The following is a 12,595-nucleotide window of genomic DNA, read 5'->3' as shown; positions in this document are numbered from 1 at the left end:
ATCTTCAAGTCACCTGGGGAGTCTGAGGCCAGTTTGGTGCAGCTTTCAGGGTTCACTGTCCCAACCTCAAAGAGGTCAGTAACAGTGGTCAATCAGCTGCACCCATAGGCCAATATTGCTGCACAGACACAAACACATCTCATAACCAAAGCAAAGGACATGATCCCTGCTGGAAATGACTAATAGGGATCTTTTGCCTCTGAGGCAAAAGCTGGAATCTACAACCAGTTAGCGCCAGTTTCACTGGCATGCTCTGTCTACATAATACAGACTATGGCATTTGGCAATGGCTCTTAAATTTGGCACACTCCACATTCCTCCTGGACCCACAAGATAACATAACCAAATGTTTTCTGATGCTGTAAGAAATGAGTATTTTGCAGGTAGGAGGAAATGCAAACATGCCCCCTACAGGAGGCTCACTCCTTCCAATCCCAAGGGCAAAATGGCTCACTTCCTTTTGACCCTTTCAAAGGTTAAATGTGAGCAAGGGCCCAGATAAATAGTCACAATGCAAACAAAGTCATGTAAATAAATGCATCTCTCATCTATGCAGGCTGGTGATGCCAAATATGCCATCTGCATAATTTCTCATGATGAGCTGGATTTTTTTTTTTCCTGCATGTCCCAAGCAATGAGAAGATGACCATGTTTGTGCAGACCAAGGCATGCATCATTTGACATGAAATATTTTTAAAATTTCAGATCCACAGGCAATCAGTGGCATTTGTGCTTTTCTAAGTTAGGTTAAAGATGGAAGAAAGAGAGAATCTCACAAGAAAGTAATAGGGCATGTGTTCAGGGCCTGGGAGGGTACTTGCAATGTATTGTGATTTGGAGTTGGTTCTAGTTGTATCTGTAATCTGAACACCCTCACCTTGCCTGTTTATTCATATTCATTTAGCAAAGGCATTATTAACATGATTTATTCCTGCAGTTCCTAGTAGATCCAAGATGGGATCCAGGCATCTGGGTCATTTTTCAAACAAAACAAAATGAAGCTTCTAGGTTAAGCAACAGCAAACATTTTCTGCAAAGAGCCAGATATTTTTCATGTTATGGGTTATGTAGTTTCTGTTGCAAAGACTTGCCTCTGCTATTGCAGCACAAAAGCAGCCCTAGACAATATGAGAACAAGAGGGTATGTCTGTGTTTTGATAAAGTTTTATTATTATGAAATCAAGCAGTGCACTGAATTTGGCTTGTGGGCTGTAGTTTTCTGATTCCTGTTCTAGATGACCCTTATTATCACTAACTGTGCTTGAGATCTGCTTGTCCAGAAAATATTGTGACTTTGGAGAGTGCTTCACAGGTGCCACTCTCTATGGTGGAAAAAGGGGTTACTTTTGCTTTTGGAACTTTTTCTCAATCAATATAATAACACTGCTTTTCCCCATCCATGCAATAGGATAGAAAACTACATATTTTTAAATCATTCCTTCAATGCAATTGATGTATGCTTACATTGAATCCGTTCAAATACTTTTCACAGATGCATAACGTAAGCATCAATCTTTTTGGAAGTAGAATTTTACCAGATATACAGTCTAAACAAAAAAAAAAATCAATCTAATTATAGTCTAAGTTTTTCTGAAATCAGGAAAAAATGAATATTTCTGTTGGTTACTAGATGTATCATTGTATTTCAGGGTCTGACATAGAAAAAAGGTGTACATATATATGTGTATATATGTGTATATATATGTGTATATATATCTGAATATATATAGGTATATGTATATATATGAAGAAAGTTCTTAAATATCAAGAGTAGGCCTATGCTCTTAATTTTATTATATTATTATATTTGATAGATTTTAAAAAATCAATTCTTGACTATAAACTCTGAATTCTAGGATTCTGAAAAACACTTAGCACTTATTAAAGGGTAAGTTCACTTCAACAAATATTTATGAAATAACAATTTTGGGTCTACTATTTCAATTCTTGAGTGGCAAAATTGTATAAGAGAAATAAGAAAATACCTATAGCAGAAGTGAAAAATACCATAATAAGATCTCACAGCTATAGGAGCAATTCTTCTTGAGTGGAAGTAGGGTAGAGGAAATGGAAGGAAAAGAAAGTGTCATGGGAGCTCAGGAAGAACCACGGAGAACGGGTGGCATTTGAGCTGGGCACTGAAGGATGAGTAGGAGATCGGCATGCAGAGAAGGGGCAAAGGAGAGAGTGTTCTAGCAAGGGCACAGAGGTAGGAATAGCACTGTATGTTTAAGGAGTGATGTCTAGGCTAGTCAGACTTTAGTGCAAGGTGCCTGAGAACAGTGGAAGAAAGGCAGAAGACGCAGCCAGAGCCTGGAGTCACATGGTGAAGCACTGTTGGTCACACTAAAGCTTTGGGATTTCTCTTTTTTTTTTTTTTGACACGGGTCTCACTCTGCGACCCAGGCTGGAGTACAGTGGTTCGATCTTCGCTCACTGCAACCTCTGCCTCCTGGGTTCAAGCGATTCTCCTGCCTCAGCCTCCCAAGTAGCTGATATTACAGGCATCCACCAACGTGCCCTGCTAATTTTTGTATATTTTGTAGAGACGGGGTTTCACCATGTTGGCCAGGCTGGTCTCAAACCCCTGGCCTCAAGTGATTGTTCCTCCTCAGCCTCCCAAAATGTTGAGATTACAGACCTGAGTCACCATGCCCAGCTAAAACTTCGAAATTTATTTTAAAAGGCTGAGGGAAGCTATTTAGGTTTCAAAGCAAGGAGCTGACTTGATCTTAGATGAGTTTAGAAAGCTGATAGTGGGCTGAGTCAGAGTGGGCCTTAAACCTGCCCAAATGTTCACAATTTGCCCCCAAAACAGGAGTGGTTCAACCTTACCCTAGGAAGCTAAACAAACTCCCCAAATGCCGGGATCCAGGAAGAATACAGGGAGAAGGCCCCCCACACCTTATCACCACACACTTTCTAAGAGAAAGCTGGGTGCACACCCAGGCCCAGGGCCAGGCTCTGTTCCCTCTCTCAAGAACAGCATGGACATGGATGGAGAGAAAAATGTTGCAGGGCAAGGAAAACAAACACACTGACCAACCAGTCTTTTCAATAGCCTGAGAAACAAGCTTTTAAAACACAAGACTCTGCTAGTAGCAAAACAGCTGCTACGGCCATCACACACTCTCAATGCAAAGCCACTCCAAGCTACCTCTGCAGATGTGCACAGTTTACAGCTGAATATGCATTTACACCACCATTGCTTCCTCAGGCAGGAGGAACTGGACTTGCTGCCTACCTTTGGCTCCACTGTTTTTCAACATTTTGTTTTAAACATCCTCATTAACAGAAGATGCACAGAGTTGTTGCGTGATGTGAACATTTTACTGTCCAGTCGTATCTTAATAAATGCTTTTGCTTCCTTGCAGATCTGCCCTGCCCGTGTTTGACACCTGAGTCCGAAGCTGGCACCTCATCCATTTCCTAGCCCTGCCTTTTTGCTTCCCGGGCTCCCTTTCCAGTGCCACCGTCGCCCTCTTTGCACTTCCCTCGCACTTCATCTCAGAAGCAGACTTCAAGGAGATCAAAAGAGGCTGCTCCTCAAGGAAGAGCAGGGGTCCTGCGGCTAGAAAGCAGGGGGCAGGTGAGCAGGTCTCTCCCACACAGGAGCCAGCACACCCGGGGCAGGCAGGCAGGCACTTAATAAGGGCTTTGAAATGGATTCTTTCAATAAGCACGTATAGACCATTTTCTGCACATCCTACGAAGTCCTAGTAAGGCACAGCCACGATAAGAATTTGCTCTATGGTGTTGACTGCGATAGCGTGGAAACGAAGAGGAGGATCGTGTGGCTCTCCTTTTAGGAAACCAAATTTCTAAAACTATGCAAGGAGAAGAATAGAATCCTTCCAGGCCCATTTACCAAGAGGGAGACCTTCCTCTCTGCCGATGGTCCGGAGGGTCACCCTGGGTCTCAGCAGAGGAAAAGCCGTAGGCCCTGGGCCGGAGTGCATGTCTGCTAGTCTAAGGGGAGAGGAGAGGACCAGAAGCACCAGAGCACGTGATTTATTTCTGGTCATAAAGGAATCAATTACTGTACTAGGAGAAAGCAGCAATTTTTTTTTCTACTCTGCTTTTGCAATCATCTTTCTTCTCCGTTTTTATTTCATTCTCATTTAGCTATAACTGAGGAGTACTCGGTTCACTCTTCCCCATTCATTTTCCATCATGTCATTTTATTTTACATTGAGAACCCATATCCTTGTTTACATGTAAATAACTCACTGTTATTCATGCTTATTTAAAAACAAATAAAAAGAGACCACTAATTATCAAAATTGTTTGAAATATACCATTTTTGGCAAAAGATCCCTTATTACTATGGATCACTTTTCATTATTTAAACATGGTTTTTTGCTCTTTTTCTCTCAGGGATTGAATTTAAAGAACTGAGCTTTGGAATAGCTAAAGAAAGACTGAAAACTCTTTGGGTATAAATCAGAGGAAACTACTAAAATGCTAAGTATCATGTTGTCGTCTACTATTGCTTTTTGGTAATGGAAATACAGCTTGGTACGCTCCTCAGAAGAACATCCTTATATTTTTAAATTGCAAGTGTTCAATTATGTGCAAGGGTCAGAGCAAAACTGATGTGAAGGAGCTCAATTTTAAAATCCCTTTAAAAATCTGGACAAAGGATGACATAGTATTAAACTAAAATGTTTAAAAACAAAAAGTATTATGCGTGCCCCATGGTGGAAGATCAGATTTTTATTAATGCAAGTTTTAAATGCTGATTAATCCTCTTGAGAGTCAGTTTCCCAAAGCATTGGATTGTATTCAAGTCGTTTTCAAAACGGCACATCACTTCCAATATTCTGAATATTAATTGAACAACATTATAACTAAGGATACAAAGCAAGATTTAAAACGTGATTACAGCTGCCAGTGCTTACATCTAAATAAGTCATTGGAAATTCAAGCATTAAAGAGAAAAATGTTGTAAATCGGTCTTAGCAGAACAGTGAAGCTCTCTCTCTTAGCCGTTTTAAAAAATAAATCTGATGCTTTAGGACCCAAGAGAGCTTCAGCTATGACTTGGCCTTGTATTTACATGGGCAATTTCTGATCAGAATTCAGAAATCAAAGGTAGATTTTTTTAGTTGTGATTCGACACCGCATCAAGGACATTTTCTTGGGGAAGAAGGAGAGGAAGAGCCAGAGAATATTATCCAGTTGATAGAATCTTCACATTTCCTTATTTTCTATTTCTATTTCAGTCTCTGTCCACACTTAAAAATCAAAGAATTAGCCTGACTTAATCAAACAAAATATTACTGTGTTTTCAGAACAACTTATTCAGCTCATAGTCAAGCAACTACAAGTAACTAATGACTTATTTTTACAATAATCAATTTTTGTCTAAATTCAACTTCTTTTATCTCTCAAATCTAGTTTGGGGATTGATAAAATCCTCATCTCTCCACCAGATGCAATATAAAATACTGGCTTCTATTATAACCATGGGGAATTTTAGTTTCGTTTTGTTTCTTTAAATGGTTGCTGTGCATTTGAGTGATAGCTCTTTGTTCGAAAAGATGCAAAAGCCACTCTCACATCTAAGTCTAATGAGATAAATGGCATTATGAAGGGAATATTAAAAATTTACAGCCCTTTTTACTAAGTTTATTTGTCAGCCGTACATGCTGAATATTGCATAGCACACCCACACCTCCCCCCCACACGCACACACAAGCATACAGTCCTAACGATGAAAAAGATATGAGGAGATAATGATGCAATCATAACACGTCTGATGGAGTTTGCATATCTTGGTTGCTGTTTGGCATGTTATTTAATTGTATGGCGCCAAACTGGCAGAATCACACAATATGTTAGTGTAAAGGGTCCACAGTTTAAAGGGAAAATCTAGAAGTGTTGACTATACACTGTCTAATTATACAACCTTACTGTCCCAGAATGTGATTTCAGAAACCATTTCTGACATATGGGAAAAGGGTAGAACAGCTGGTCATTAAGGTTTTCTCAAGACTATTTAGCAACACACTTGAATGTAATTAAAGTGAGACACTAAATACTGCACTTGTGGTACAATGTATTTTTAATTTTTATGGCATGTGGTAAAAGTAAATAGATGCAAAGCATTCAAGTTTCTCCATTCGGCATCCAACTTGTCAAAGACACACTGTCTGGCTGATTCCAAGCAGGGTCCTGGTGTTAGTCATAGACATCCATTTGGGGTGTTTAAGACTGTCTTTAAGGGACTGAATTTGGCAATACACAGATGAAATGTCAATTTGGGACCCTCAGACAAAGCACGAGGTGAAATTCATTCGTTCATTCATTCATTCATCCAACACAGCTGGGATTATTTTAAGTGGGCATTATTTCTGCCCTCGAGTTGCTTGCTGCTTACATTGCTTAAAAAGTGTGATAGATGCTCATTAAAGGGTGCTATGACAGCACCAAGAAGGAGTCTGGCCCACACTGGAGGCCTCCCCTGAATAAGAATTATTTTAGTCAGCCAAAAAATGGTGACAGTCAGGAGTAAGAAGTACGAATGAGGGCAGAAAATAGTCCAAGCAGAAGGAGCAGCTAAAGCAAAGCCTTGGAGACAAAAAGGAATATGATAATATGAATAAAATCTTGACCTTTATTGAACAATTTATAATGTTCTGGCACTAGGGTAAGGCCTTGACATATATTGTCTCATTTAATCCTTACAACAACCCTATGTGGTAAGTACTATTATTTTACTTTACAAATGAGGAAACTAACAGGCTAGTTTGTGGCAAAGGAATTAGCAGGTAACTGAACCACAGTTCAGGCCCAGGTTTGTGTGAGTTCCAAGTCAATATCTTTTCTCCAAAAGCCCCTTCCCAATTGACATATGTGTATACTGCATGTGTATTTAGCTTTCAAAGAAGTTAGAGTGTAAATACATTCATTCTTATAAAAACCCTATGATTAAGAGAATGAAAAGACAAGCTGCAGACTGGGAGAAAATATCTGCAAATCACATATCTGACAAACGATTTGTATCCAGAATATATAGAGAACTCTCTAAACTCAACAGAAAAAAAATCAGCCAATTAAGTAAATGAGCAAAAGATACACGATGGCAGATAACCAAATGAAAAAATGCTCAACATCATTAGCTATTAGGGAAATGCAAATTATACCACAGTGAAATACCAATACCTGTGTTATAATGGCTACAATAAAAATAATGACAATGCCAAGTGCTAGCAAGGATGTACAGCAACTGGAACTTTCACACATTGCTGGTGGGAGTGCAACATTGTACTGTCACTGTGGAGAGTGTTGGCAGTTTCTTAAAACGTTAAACATACACTCACCATATGACCCAGCAAACTCACTCCTAGGTATTTAAAATAGAGAAATAAAAACTTATGTTCACATAAAAACCTGTATGTAAGTATACAGAATAACATTATTTATAATCTTCAAAACCTAGAAACAATCCAAATGTTCACCAGCCAGTGAACCCATAAACTGGAATACTGCTCAACCATGCAAAAGAATGAATTACTGGTAAAAAACTACATAGATGAATCTCGAAGACATTATGCTAAATGAAAGAAGCCAGTCTTAAAAATGTTACACACCGTGTGAAATCCTCAAAAAGGAAACCTCTATTAGAGGGATAGCTGCCATAGGTTAGGGTAGGCGGAATGGTTTGACTTATAAAGGGCAGTACGGGATAATTTTTCTGGGGTGAGGGAAATGTTCTGTATCCTGATGATGGTGGTAATTACATGAACATATACATTTTTAAGACTCATAGAACTACACATCAGAAAATGCTAATTTTACTGTATACAAATTAAAAATAAAAGTAAAACACCTTATGAAGTAGGAGTTTTAGTCTGGGTTCCCCAAAATAAATCCTGAGATAAAAAAAATTAAGTGCTAGAAATTTATTTTTTAGGTGAACTCAGGAATCAAAAGTGAAGAAATGGGAACAAAGTGAAAAAAGCCAGACAAAGAAAGGAGAAAAGCCAATAGAGCTGCCTTAATGGGTGGCTGCTGTGGGCAATTTGAGCTTCATTGTGCTGAGAACCCTCTGAGAAGCCATGTGAAATATGTCTCAGAATCATTCCACCTGGTCGCAAGTTAAGTCCCCCTTATCTCCATCTTCCTTTTGGTTGAGGGTTGCCCCTAGGAGCATAAACTCTTATGCTTCTAAGTTTTGCAAATGCCCTGGAGAGTTCTTATGCCAACAAGCAGACAGACCCAGGCCCTTGAAGTGGGAAGATGTCAACTGTCTATTGTAGCTCTAGCGAATTCAGGTGGGCTAAGGGATACAGGAACACCATTACTAGCATCTGCCAAGGAGATATTAGTAATGGCTGCTCTACACAGATGGTTCTGCAATTAAGTGCAGGGAAATTTACCAAACAATGAAAAGAAATGTATGCAATGTTAACAACAAAACTTCTAGTCATCAGGGAAAATGCTTGCAAAATGCTAGGTATCATACTAGATTTGCCAGACTTCATATACGGCCATAGAATACTTCCCCAATGGCCTTATGAGGTAAACATCATTATCCCCAATTTACAAGTAAGGAAACTGAAGCTCTAGGCAGTTAAGTGGCTTTCCCAGGCACACAAACACACACAATACTAGGAGGTCATAAGATCAAGTCTGCCCAAAATAGAAGCCCATAGTCTTTCCCATCATGCTAGGCTAGTGCCTTCCCTGATTCATGTTGCCACATAGCATCACAGAAGGCACAGTAATTCTGAGGAAGTAGTGTACAGAATGGGGCAATCATGAATTGTGATAAAAAGCCAGACCTAAGTTACTCCAGGGCTGAGGTCTTGCTTATGGGAATATCTGAGTCTTCTTTTTCTGGCTGTCTATGAGCATTTTATTACTCATTAGGATCTCTAATAGATTGTGGCCGAGAAAAACAAAAAGAGAGAGAGATGAGACTCAAACCAATATACTTTATACCTTACACAAATGTGTAGAAAACATTGAAACTTTGGATGATAAGAAATTGAAAATTGGCCCTGGATAATAATTATTTTTACTGCTGCTGCCTTCTCCAGCTGATTTCTAGCTATGACAATTGATCTTGTAGCTTCAGCCTCCTTGACACTGCTGTTGGAACTATACCTTTTATTTTCTTAATTGCTTCTTAATGGGTACTCCTTCATCCCTGAAGATGACTTTGCTGACAAAAGGACATGAACTTGGAGTTGTTTTCCACAGTAGGAAGAATAATATTACAGGGAGCCATCCACATTCCCTCACTCTCTCCCAGTCTCTATTGTTATCATAGTGGCTGGACACAGTTAGAGGATATAGACTTTTGGCCAAAGAACAAAGAAACACTAACTGACCCACGTGGGCATTGAACCCCTGACCTCATTAGCATTGTTTTCTCACCACCTTGGCTAACAGACAGCCCAATTATGAACACTGAATCAAAGAGGGAAGTCACCTCTTCACCTAGAGCCAAGAAAAGCCTACAACTGCTGGTTTATTAAAAAGAGAACGCTTCTCCAGTCAAATAATCACAGAATGGACATCCACAAGAGATTTCTTGAAATTGTCCCTTCCTTGAATGGCTCAGTTTAACAAGAATTGTTGACAATGTAGTCTAGTATGGAAGGCAATGAAGGCTTTGAGAGCATCACTCCAAGACAATGAATGTGCTGAAGTGTACTGGAGTATACTTTCTTACAAAGACGCCAAAGACACATGCCCTGTTGAATCTTCTGCAGTTGTGATCCCCACTCCTAGCTCCCTCTTTGAATCCCTTCCACACTGTAAGTCCTGACACTTGAAGCTCTGTCTGGGAACAGAATTATTCTTTGGAGTGTCTACTGAGGGATCTATGGCAGACAAACTTCAACAACGAGTTTGACAATGGAAATTACTCTTGTTATTCTATGAAAACACAGACATTCCTCAAAGTGGTTCTTAAAACTTCCTTGTTCTGAAAGAGAAGAGATTTGTATGATTTATGTTTGGGGGTACATAAGCATATGTGTCTATGTAATTGTTTAGGAATTTTTAAAATATAAGCTGAATTACATCTAAATAGTTCTTTTTTTTTTTTTTTTTTCATATAAACTGAAGTTATTTCATTGAGCTCTTGTGATGCAATGACTGAATTGGTCAATTAAGATGTGATGCTAGTCAAGCCCAAAATAATGGCATGACTCTTAGACCAGTTATAGCCATGGGCCACAACCCTAGCTAGGGCCAACCAGCTCACACATGGTGTGATTTACATAATGAGGACAAGGAGAGAAAGCGCATGGACGGTTCATTGCAGAAACATCATCTCTACTGGGAAAAAGAAAAAAAAAGGCCAATTCTGACGGCATTGGTTTAGCTTTATACTATGCTCATATATTAAGGGCAGCACTAATTAATGAATGAGAAGACGCATGCCCAGAAGCTAGATTTGGCCCATACAAAGGTGAATCACAGTTCCAGACTCCAGACTGCAGCTGTATTTCAGAATATGGTTTACTCTGTAGAGTATATGTTGACCCTATGTATTTAGCTGCTAATGCTTTCTTCCCCTCTCCTCAACATGAGACAATAATTAAACTTCCCCCATGTCCCACCTGCCAAGCATACACATAAAATTTACAGCCATCACAAAGCCAAAGTCATGAGTTGATCCTGACCCAATTTCATAGGCATTACTATTATCTCAAAATCCCATTCTCCTCTACTTCCAGGTGCAAGGAAAATTACACAGCTCTGCCCTTTGAAGTTAAGTGTGTCCACTGTAAGTAGCTTGGGCCAATGAAATGTGAGCAGAAGCATTCAAAACATTCAAGTCCTTATATTCAACTCTCTCGATTTTGTGGTGGCAAACCTGGGCCTCCTGTTGAGATGTGAGTACTAGGAGTGCTGGTCCCTAGTCATCCTGGGATCCTGAGTGACAACAATATGGAGCAAAGATGGCCCTGACCCTATACCACCATTTCGATGTTAGGATGGGCAAGAAATCAGCCTTTGTGTTTTAAGCCACTGAGAGTTTGGGGTTGTTCCCAAAGGCTAGCCCAGTTGCCTCATGAAAGAAGAAAGCACTTCAACCTCTCAGCCATTCAGACAGTGGAGATCAGGTGCCTGAAGTCTTGGGAAGAGTTCTGGGAACCTAAATGCTCACTAAGGATCTCCATTCAATACTGGCCCTGATATATGACTAGTTTTATGCCTCAGTTTTCCCTTACCATCAGCCCCTCTGAGTGGGGATTTGACATTATTCACGCCTAGCTTTCTCCAGCCCTGCCATAACAGCAATATCAATATAGTTTTGGGTATCTCCTGCCTGTCACCTGTACTCGGATTCCATCCCCTGGCATGAATTTAGACTCCATCTCAGTCTCTCCTGGTTTGCAAGCTCCCTTCATATCTTCCCTGTGCTGCCCTCATAGCATGCAGCCACAGGCTCCTCACTCCCTGTCTGCCTTCCCACTTCAGGGCTTGGTAGTCCGGTTGTTGATGCATCTCATGCAGAGCCCACTTGAGTTTTGAAGACAATTGCTTTTGCCATGTCCCAGGATATGGTTAAGTTATATGTATGAGCCCAGGCGAACCTGAGAAGGATGAAGTTCCAGAACTAATTCCACTTCTACAGTAGAGTGGGTAGGGAGCAGAGTCTACAACAGGTCTGAAGGAAGTCTAATCCAACAGGTGGCATGTGGACTTAGGTGGAAATTAGAAAAATGGTTGGTGTCAAACACAATGTGGCATAAAAAGGGAAGTTTTAGCAGGAAACTAAATTGAGGTCAATACCAGGAGGCGCAGAGAAGCAGCCAATGTCAAAGAAGTGTGCAAGGCAGCACAAACCCTCCAATGGATAGATGTTGGAGTACCAGTTGCATTTCTGAGATAGCTAATAAGACTGGATCCAGCTCTCAGACCCAAAGCAAATGCGAGCACATGGCTCAGAAACAAGGCCAAGGTCAACAATTCAGCTTTCTAGCCCAAGGTTTGGGGGATTGGAATAACAAAAGACTGTGCTGTCATTCCTTAAATTGTTCATGGGCAAACAATGTTTGTCCTGGAGTTTGGGAGAGGATGTGCCTATGCATAGGGGTTAAGGACGCTTGACATAAGACAAAGAGGCTGAGAACCAAGCAGGACCTAAGAGACGTCAGAAGTGAAGCACATTTGCAGCATGGTCAGGCCACTGTGAAAAGCAAAGGCTCAAAATTTCCAGATTGAAACAATCTGATGTGAAAACTAACACTTCAAACTCTTGCACAGATGTTGACAAGGTTTTCAATCAATGGAACCTTTCTGGATTGGTAGAGGGGGTGCCAAGTGTGGACTTTAGCATATCCTGAACCCCCAGGGTATATACATGGGGTAGTGCTACTAGCTTAGAAAATTGGGGTGGAGGGATGAAGAGAGAGTACCAGTCTCTATTAGCTCTGTCTGCCAGTATTCAACAAGAACTCGCCGTCTGCCACCAAAAGTATAGGAAGATTTGGATCTTTTCCTTAAGGAGCCCTTATTTTTAGTACCAAAGCAGTAAATACAGTACTGTGAAAGCATTATTAAACAATAGGTACTTTAGTGTCAACTTGCATTGATGTGCCTCTAGATACCATAGAATTGCAGAGAA

This window comes from Rhinopithecus bieti, unplaced genomic scaffold (assembly GCF_001698545.2).
Source record: "Rhinopithecus bieti isolate Rb0 unplaced genomic scaffold, ASM169854v2 scaffold_2574, whole genome shotgun sequence".
Classification (NCBI taxonomy): domain Eukaryota; kingdom Metazoa; phylum Chordata; class Mammalia; order Primates; family Cercopithecidae; genus Rhinopithecus; species Rhinopithecus bieti.
Note: the sequence above shows the minus strand (reverse complement) of the source record.